General features: G+C 52.3%; 1 pseudogene; it reads left to right on the forward strand.

Annotated features, from left to right (window-relative positions):
* Positions 1-305: 305 nt before the first annotated feature.
* Positions 306-8,459, forward strand: LOC133353822 (patatin-like phospholipase domain-containing protein 4; annotated as a pseudogene).
* Positions 8,460-9,731: the final 1,272 nt, after the last annotated feature.

Here is a 9,731-nt window from a genome sequence, read left to right on the forward strand (position 1 = left end):
GTATTATTATTAACATATTATTAAAATTATATTATTAAAATATTCACATCGTCCGTCCAATATCCATGGAATGTTGTGACTCATCTCTTTTCGTACTGCCTTCTCCACTCTTCCCTCACCTCCCGTCCTTGCTCCTGACCCAATTACCCTAATTCACGACCCAGCCTACCTTAAAACATTTTTGAAGCACCCTATATTTTGTGGCCAGTTTGTGAGTTGTGCGGTCTATGGTCGCCCCGCTGCACATCCAGGAATCGATGCCCGTGGAGGAGCAGCAGCAGCAGCAGCCGGGGCACCAGCAGCAGCAGGCGGGGCAGCAGGAGGTGAACATGTCGTTTGCCGGCTCGGGCTTCATGGGCGTGTACCACCTGGGGGTGGCGAGCGCGCTGCTGGAACGCGGAGCGGCGCTCACGGCGCTCGTGCGCGCCTACGCCGGGGCCAGCGCCGGGGCCATGACGGCCGCCATGCTCGCCACGGCGCCACACCGCATCCCGGTGACGGCACGGGGACACGTGGGGACACGTGGGGGCACGTGGGAAGCAGGGACACGGGGACACGGAGACATGGACACGTGGGGACACGTGGGGGCACGTGGGAAGCAGGCACACGGGGACATGTGGGACATGGACACGTGGGGGCACGTGGGGATGCAGGCACACGGGGACATGTGGGGAAATGACACATGTGGGACATGGACACATGGGGACGTGGGGACACGGGCATATGGGGACATGGGCACGTGGGCACAGGGGCAAGTGGGGACATGGCCACATGGCGCGAGGAAGGAGCTATTTAATTATCTTCACCAGGGTCCACGCCGGCCACGCCGCTGTGCGGGCGGCCGACGAGACGCGGGGGGTAGAGCGGGAGGGGTTGAGGCCGCACGGCGTGGGAAGCGCGGGGAGTCTCTGACCCCCCCCCCCCCCGTCCCGTGCTCCGCCAGGAGGCGACTCAGTTCGTCTACAGCTTTGGTCGCCAAGTCCGGGAGCTCGCGCTCGGGGTCGTGACCCCGGGGTTCGACTTCATGAAGACCCTGAGTTAAGTTCCGTTCCGTCTCTTTCCCCGACGGCACACCGGTGTGTTGGAGAGTTAAACCCACAGCAACATTTACAGCATTGACAATTTAGCCAGCTGGCTAATCGCCTGCTGATGATGATGGTTGTAGTCACCGGCGCAACGTCGTACTCGTATTGTAAATGTTGTGGGTTTACTCTCCAACACACAACCGGTGTGCTATACTCGTTATTCAGTTGCACGTTTTGTTTCCGTGACAAACCTTACTTATTAGCTGTGCCGGGTGTTGGCGGGTTTAACGACACATTTAGATTTACACGATCTCATCAAAAAACCTTTTATTATGGATAATATTGGTCGCGACAATAAAAAAAACCCTCAACGCATTCGCCAATAATAACACCGTGTACATGGCCTTGATAGGGAAAGTATATCATCGGCAATGGCTTTTCTTCCATGACGTATTGGCCATTGACCGGAACATCGCCTGTTATATCTGTTTACTATAAAGACCATACACACACAATGTTCTTATTGACCAATGTGTTGAAGTTTGTTGCTAATTGTGCACCACTATCCAATGTAGTAACAACAGCAGCACCACGAGGTAATTCTGCACAGTGTGCTGACCTTGTAGTCCAAGACACGGCCACACGTACAGTTCTGCTGAACCGGTGGTTGAGCACAAGGCGGGGATTTGTGTGCGTCTCTGTGTGGACCAACTGGTAAGCAACAAGACTATCAAGCGACGATGATAAAAAACCACACACGGTTCATGGATTCTACTTTTGTTTGCATACATATTAAATTAGCAAAAATGGAGCTGGTGGGGAGCCATAGATAATAATAATAATATTGATCTAATCTTGATTTACAGAGCACCTTTAATATACCACGAGGTTAAAGGTCGATTCGTGTGTATGTTGAACTTATTTCGCACCGTACATAGCCAACCGTGCTAATGAGGGTTACGGAATTAGGATGAAACATTTTCGAATATAAATGTAAAGATACTAGCTAACGGAGGACTGAAATACACTCAGAAAAAATACAACAACATACAAAGAAGGAAAAATAATAAAACAGTAAGATAAGCATAATATTTAAAAGTACAATCAGAAGGCTAAATGATATAAATACGTATTCTTTGGGTATTTCGGTAAAGCCACGTAGATAGAAAAATAATACAAATATCACGACGTTTCGATCGCAACACAAGCAATCGTCATCAGGTGAAAAAAATATATAGCGGGAGAGCTGCTGAAGCAGGATGTGATAGGTTTGAGATGGGTTTAGCCCAAGGGTAAGTGGGCGGGGCTAGAGATGGAATTTGCATGCCAATGTAAGATCGGAGAGCTGAGCTACCTCCACGACGACGCAGATGTGGAGGTGGCCATTGCATTGCGAGAGATTAGCATGTCAATGTTAGCGAACCACCGCAACGGTGGCTGCGCTATATAAATACGCATCAAGCCTTGATTGAAAAGTCAGAATGAGATCTTTATTAAGACTGGAGGAATCCGATGAGCTGCAAAGTGATTTTTCACAGATGTCCAGTCGGGACGGATTAGCAACATCAACAACCAGTAGGAAGTGCAAAATAGAGAAAAGGTAAGCAAATCACTAAAAATAAATAAACAATAATAAATATACAAGGATACATTACATACAGACATCCATGCCAAATTTTCAACACTGAATGCAAAGTAGCCGCTGTGAGCACAGAACCCTTTGGAGTAGCGGGTTCCAAGGTAACGGAGCCTCAACGCGAAGAGCCACGACCTCTCCTTTCCTCGTGAGCCCGACGCCTAAGAATATTTCAAAATCAGAATATTTATTTGGACCGGAGGAATCCGATGAGCTGTGAAGCTTTTTTCCACGGATGTCAAGTCGTTTCACAGATGTCCAGTAGAACACCCTCAGAGTAGGCGTCACCGCTGTCAACTGACCTCACCGATGACACTCACTCTGACAATGCAATCTGTTCCATGCAGTGCTTAGAGAGCCACTGGAGCTGTGCACTCTTACATCTCGATTGAAAACTCTATTTGTTTAGAACTGCTGTTTGTGTTTAGTTTGTTGTCCTTCCCCCGCACATCCGTGTGAAAGAAGTTTAACATGCAGAATTAAAAACTAAATATTTAATTATACTGGAGGAATCCGATAAGCTACACAGCTCTTTTTCACAGATGTCCAGTAGGGGCAGGTCAGAACGTTACAACAGCAAACAATACACAAACACGCTAGGAGTGCAACGTATAGGAAATAGAAACACATCTTGATTTAAAGCTTTCATGACTGCAGGGATTCATATTCTTGGTTCTTTCGGTAAAGTCATGTAGAAGGAAAATAATAAAATAATAAAAATATCAAACAATAGCCACAGCAAGAACATTTTCTTGCTGTGGATTTCACACCTGATGATGATTGCTTGTGTTGCAGTCCAAACGTCGTGAGAATTCTTTATTGTTTTATATTTTTATTATTTTATTATTTCCCTTCTAGGTGACTTTACCGAAAGAACCAAGAATAACAAACAAATCTCTTTAAATATATACAAATAAAATTATATATTTTTTTGTATCTTACCAGTTAAAGCCCTCTGAACCATTAGCTTCTTTTTCAGAAGCGACTTAGAGCGACATACGTAAACCCATTCTATATTCCACATGATAACGACATTCACGTGCGTTACCAGTCTACGGGGTTGTGATTGACCATATTTCCCCACGCGGGCCAGCGCGGGCTCGTGACGGCAGGCACCAGAACTGATTTGGATGTCGCTCGGCACTTACGTTAGCCGTCGCCGAGGCATGGACTTGGGTTCATACCCCGGAGTGAGCTAACCGCTGCACCACCGATCACTTTTAGAGTTGCCTATGTATTGAACCAATGCCGTGAAGTCACACGCTGCCAAAAGGCTGTACTAGTTGAAGGGATGTGTAAACAAACGCTGTTATATATTTGTTTACGTGGAGGGACGGATACGGGAGGGAGACGTTGTGGTTATGAACTTGGTAGTCACGGCAGGCCACCCCGTGTCTCACACCCGCGCTGTGGTTGTGAACTCGGTAGTCACGGCAGGCCACGCCGTGTCTCACAACCGCGCTGTGGTTGTGAACTCGGTAGTCACGGCAGGCCACGCCGTGTCTCACAACCGCGCTGTGGTTATGAACTCGGTAGTCACGGCAGGCCACCACCGTGTCTCACACCCGCGCTGTGGTTATGAACTCGGTAGTCACGGCAGGCCACCCCCCGTGTCTCACACCCGCGCTGTGGTTGTGAACCCGACAGGGACGGGATTGAGGCGCTGCTGCCTGAGGACGCGCACAAGCGCGCCGAGGGGCGCCTCCACATCTCCATCAGCAGCGCGCGCTCCGGGCACAACCGCGTCGTCTCCAGCTACGGCTCGCGGCAGGAGCTCGTGCAGGTGCCCGTGTCCACGCACACAGCATGGAGGGCGGGGGTGGGGGGAGTGGTCGTGTGGGTAGGAGGGGGGGTAAGGAGGTCGTGGGTGCCATCCCGAGCCTGACGATTGCCTGCTGTCATATTTGGAGTTTGCGTGTCTTCCTTTCTTCCCGTGGCCACGTGGATTTTTCTCCGGATCCTCCGGTTTTTTTCCCTCCACATTTAGCATCAACATCATGCGTTTAGAAAATCTGGCTATTATAAATGTCCACGTGATGAGCCACTTCGTTGAGCTATCATTTTTGGTCAGGTCGCTTCTGAAAAAGAGATTCATAGCTCAGTGAGCCTTACCTGGGGTGTCCTGCACGGGAGGTGGGGGGAGTTGTGTGTGCATTCGTGGTTGTTTTGTATGCGTTTGTTTTGTATGTTTGCGTGTTCGTTTTGGATGTGTGTGTGTTCGTTTTGGATGTGTGTGTGCTCGTTTTGTATGTGTGTGTTCCTCAGGGGGTGTGTGTACGGGTGTGATGGAGCGGTAGTGTAGCGGGTAGCGTGCTGCTCTATGATGCCGGTCACCCGAGTTCGATTCCCACTCACGGCCAACACCAGTGGAGATTATCTGAACTTGTCCAGGGCTTCCCCTAGGTCGACTCAGCTTCAAATTAGTACTTTGTGCAGTGTGCAAACATCGTCACTGGGGAGACAAAGGCGGCCGGGCGTGGTGATGGCCACTCACCCCCTTGTGTGCTGTGCCAGCCTTCGTAGATGCTCGCTAACAGCACTTGCCCCAAAAGTCTGTAAAGGCTTTGTCTGTGTACGGTGTGCTTTTAGTGTTTAGTTTGTTGTCCTTCCCCCACACCTCTGATGAGCACAGTTGGCTATGTACAGCGCGAAAGAAGTTCAACATCCACACACACGCACGGGTGTGCATACAGGGGGAGGTGTGTGCAAGTTGCTGTCCAGGCGTGAGCAGTGCACGTTACAGCTGCGCGTGTCCTGTCGTGTGCACGTGTGCAGGTGATATTGGCCAGCAGCTTCATCCCGTTCTACGCTGGGCTCGAACCGGTCACCTACGACGGAGAGGTACCGCTCCCTCACAGACCTCACCGCCAAGGTCACGACCACCGCCCCGAGTGGTTGAATCGTTCCAAGGGCAGACATTAGGGCGCCGCGGTGGCTAGGAGATGTTACCCCCCTTGCCTGGTATGGAGGAGTTCGTGGGTTCGATCCCGACCCTGACGCCTTCATATTTGGAGTTTGCATATTCCAAGTCCTCTGGCTTTTCTGTCCACATTTAGAATCAACACGCGTTTAGAGTTTGTGGCTGCTCTCAATGTCCACAGGACGATCAGCCACTTCGTGGAGTTGTTTATTGTGGCCAGGTTGCTTCTGAAAAAGAGCTATATAGTAGCTCAGTGGGCCTGACCTGGTAAAATGAAAAATAGTTGAGAGTTGAGCACGACCTGCACTTATTTCCCGCCGGGCGGCTGAGCGACGGAGCAAGTGGCTCGCGAGTTCAATTCCTGGTCGGGGATTGGCTCACCCCATCGTCTCTTTGCGGTCGATAACAAGAGTACCACTTTGCGGGGAAGTCAACAGCCCTCTTGGTAGACTCACCCATGCCATAGGAATGTAGAATTTCGACAAGCGGCTTCGCGGCACGGCTCGGGTTCTCCAGTGGTATAAAAAAGACAACCTCTTGGCTGACCCAGCCCAGGTGCAGTTCGGTTACGCAGTTGAAAAGGAGGAATGGTTCGGTACGATAGCCGTGCTGTGTGGGTTGCGGTGTTTCACTCGGCCTCCCCCACCCCTCCCTCTCTCTATGAACAATCAGAATAGGTTTAACCCATTTCTGGCAATGAAACAGCAGTTGTGTTAAGATGTTCAAACACCAAGTCGATACACCTTTCACAAGGCGTCAAGTACTGCATTAACCACACGTACTTGTGGTAAAACGTGCGAACACACATCCTCTGATAGTAATATGCCGTTGAAATGCACTGTTCGCTTGTGGGCGTTCTCTGGTCTGACACTCGTGAGACAAGGCCTGTTTCTGGTGTAGGCCAATACGTTTCAAAGACAATGCCATCTACATTATCAGAGGATGTTTGTTTGCATGTTTTGCCACAAACACGTGTCGTTAATGCAGACTTGATTCGTAGCAAAAAGGCAATTATTTGGTCTTTCAATATCTAAACACAACTCCTGATTTATTGCCAGAAAGAGGTAAAGACTATTCTTGTTCTTCATTTTTTTGTATACTGGCGAAAAAAATGTCTCATTGACACCTCTCTCTTCTCTCTCGTCTCTCTCTCTCTGCGTGCGTACTCCCACCGGCTCCCCCGCGGTGCCAGTGCTGGTTCGACGGGGGACTCACCAACAACCTCCCCGTGCTGGAGCGTGGCCGCACCATCACCGTGTCCCCGTTCAGCGGGCAGCACGACATCTGCCCCTGCGACCCCGGCGCCGTGCAGCTCTTTGTGCGCGTGTCGCGGGAGAACTTCAGGGTGCGTGGACATCCGGGACGCCGCCTCCGCCGCGTCGTCATCGTCGCTGCAGCAGGCGGCGGTGGTGGCGGCGACTCGCGTCTTTCTCCTCTCTCTCTCCTCTCCCTTGTCTCTCTTTTTTTTTGTCCAGGATAGATTTATTACATGCGCATGTTATACAGCAAGCACGTTTTATAACGCAACATTGTCCAATGTAGGCACAGGAAACTTTGACTGCATTCTAGTACGATGCTTGGACACTTTTTAAAACTAAAACATTGAAACGAATGATTCTGGGTGGCATTGTACGTCACGTGCATTGTCTACAAGTATGGCTGGTCAGTTGATATTTTCCACAGCGGTAGCTCTCCGGGTCTCACGGGTTTCTTCTCGACTTTTTCCACTGCCGACTCACCGCTCTGTAGAGCTCTGTAGAGCGGTGCCAGCTTACAGGACTTTCTGCGATGGCATGAGGACCGTTCGAGGGGCGGTCAGTCTCCGGCCATCCCTAAGGCAGTAAATATTGTGGGCGAATTTGTGGCTGGGCCTCACTGGAGGTTTCGGGGGTGGCTGCGTCCTTTTGGCTATTTCTGTATAACGCAGTCGTAACTTGCTTTGAAGGTCTTGCCCACTTAGGAAGTTCCTCAGCTTGTCTCTCTCCTCTCTCGTCTCTCTCTCCTCTCTCTCATCAAACGCGGGCCCCTGTGCTGGGCCGCGTGTCTCGCAGTTCAGAATGGCTTTCACTCCCCTCTTTAATCATGTATTCAATCCATACAGCATCATCATCATCATTCTCTCATCAATTTCGCTTTCACCGAGTCGACGCATCGTCACAGATTCACCCCCCATTGCTTCCTCTCATCGATTTTATTCACCCCATCTCCACCATTACACTCACACGTTGTGCCGTTCTTTATTCTCCGTATGAAGCGCCGTGGTGGTCAAGGCGCTATACAAATTATTACCTCTGAATGATGCTTTTTCTCGGAGAGTGCGGTGTTGCAAGTTGACATTATTACATTATTATCATCGTCATCAAATTTGTGTCGGAAGACCCTCGAACACCCGACTCGTAGCCACGCATGTGTACGTGGGGAGTGGTGGGGCAGCGGTTAGCGCGCTGCGCTACAAAACCCAGCGACCCGAGTTCGATTCCCGCTCACGGCCAACACCAGTGACAGCGATTATCTGAACCGGTCCTGGGCCTCCTCCCCTAAGTCGACTCAGCCTCAAATGAGTACCCGCTGCCGTTGTGTAGTAAAAATCGCCACTGGGGAGACAAAGGGCGTTGTCGCTGGCCACCCACCCCCTCGTGCGCCGTGCCGGCTATCAGAGGCGCTACTCGCTAACAGCACTTGCCCCATCAGTCCATCGTTCACAGGACGTACCGGGGGACCTTTGCCTCTGCCGCAGGTGAACGTGCGGAACGCTCTGCGCGTGGCGCGTGCCGTGCTGCCCCCCCCTCGGCGCACCATGGAGGGCGTCTTCCGCTGCGGCTTCCAGGACGCGACGCGCTTCCTGCACGCCGAGAAGTGGGACCGTGGCCCCCAGTAGAGGGGGCCGGTGGGGGGGGGCGAGGGTCCCCCTCCCCTCCCCCCGCAGGAGGGGCCCCTACTAGGCTGCAGGGACCCGCACCGGGCTGGAGGGAATGTGGAGGCGGTCCTACGGGTGAGGGGAGGGAGGGAGAGGGCACGCGTCCTGATTGGGGGGTGGGGTTGCTGCCGCCCCGAAACGTCGAGTCTTTTTTAAACGGGGCCCTACTTTAAAAATATATATTTTGGTAAATATCAATAACATCTACATTTTTAACAAGCAGGGGGGTGGGAATCGCGTCGTGTATAACCGTGAAGGCGTCCGTAGACACCGTGCCGCATGAGTGATCGTGAGAGGGGCGGTTATCGAGGTGTAGAGGTGTAATCGCGCATGGCTACGGATGTTGAGGTGTAATTATGCATGGCCACGGATGGCCAACAAACACAAGGGGCGGGGTTACGGCCGTACACAAGGGTGGCGCTCGCACTGACGTCCGCATGTGCATCCCCCACGGGCCCCCCCTCGGGGGCGAGTCCTATAAAAGGTGATGAGCTCGATGGCTCGGGGTCGGGGCTCAGCTTTAACCAGAGAAGAAGGAAGACCTGCTAGAATAGGCCCCAGAGCTCCCCTGGCTCGCTGTCCTTATAAGGGCCGACCAGGGCAAGCCGGTGGCGTGGCCCCGAGAGCCCAGACTAAGCTGGTCTGGAGACTCAGGGTGCCGGGATCCCAGCTTAACCAGGCTGGGATAGATAGCCTCCCCTAGCCCCGTAGTGGAGGGATTGGCATAGGTTAGCGGGGTTAGCTGTTGTGCATCCCTGTAGCCAAGTGACCCGTAATTACTGTGTTAATGTAATAAACAAGTGTGCCTCCGATCCTGTCGTCAAGCCTCCTACATACTTACTACATCTGGTGCCAGAAGTAAAAACGTTAAACGATGGACACACGAGGGACGACACGTACCAAGGAGTCGGAGATGGAAGACGCCGGGGCCGAATCACCACCAGAGATGGCCGGGGTTGGATCGGAGCAGCCGGGGCCGAGTACGCCCGCGCCGCTACGACAAGAGGGGAGGGATGCGTCGGCCGAAGGACTCCGGCTGGCTCACTCCCGCCTGGCGGAACTGCTCTATGCCGCGGCCGCCACATTGGAGGAGATCACGCGGCTGGGAGCTGGAGGGGCAGCGCGGGTCGACGACAGCAGCCGACGCGCGGCGACGTTTCCCGCCACCCCGACGCGGCTCGCGGTTAAATTTCCCGTCATCACTACAGTACGAGCAGAGGGCGGGGCCGCCCC

This window comes from Lethenteron reissneri, chromosome 45 (assembly GCF_015708825.2).
Source record: "Lethenteron reissneri isolate LAM-NWPU_2019-01 chromosome 45, ASM1570882v1, whole genome shotgun sequence".
NCBI lineage: Eukaryota > Metazoa > Chordata > Hyperoartia > Petromyzontiformes > Petromyzontidae > Lethenteron > Lethenteron reissneri.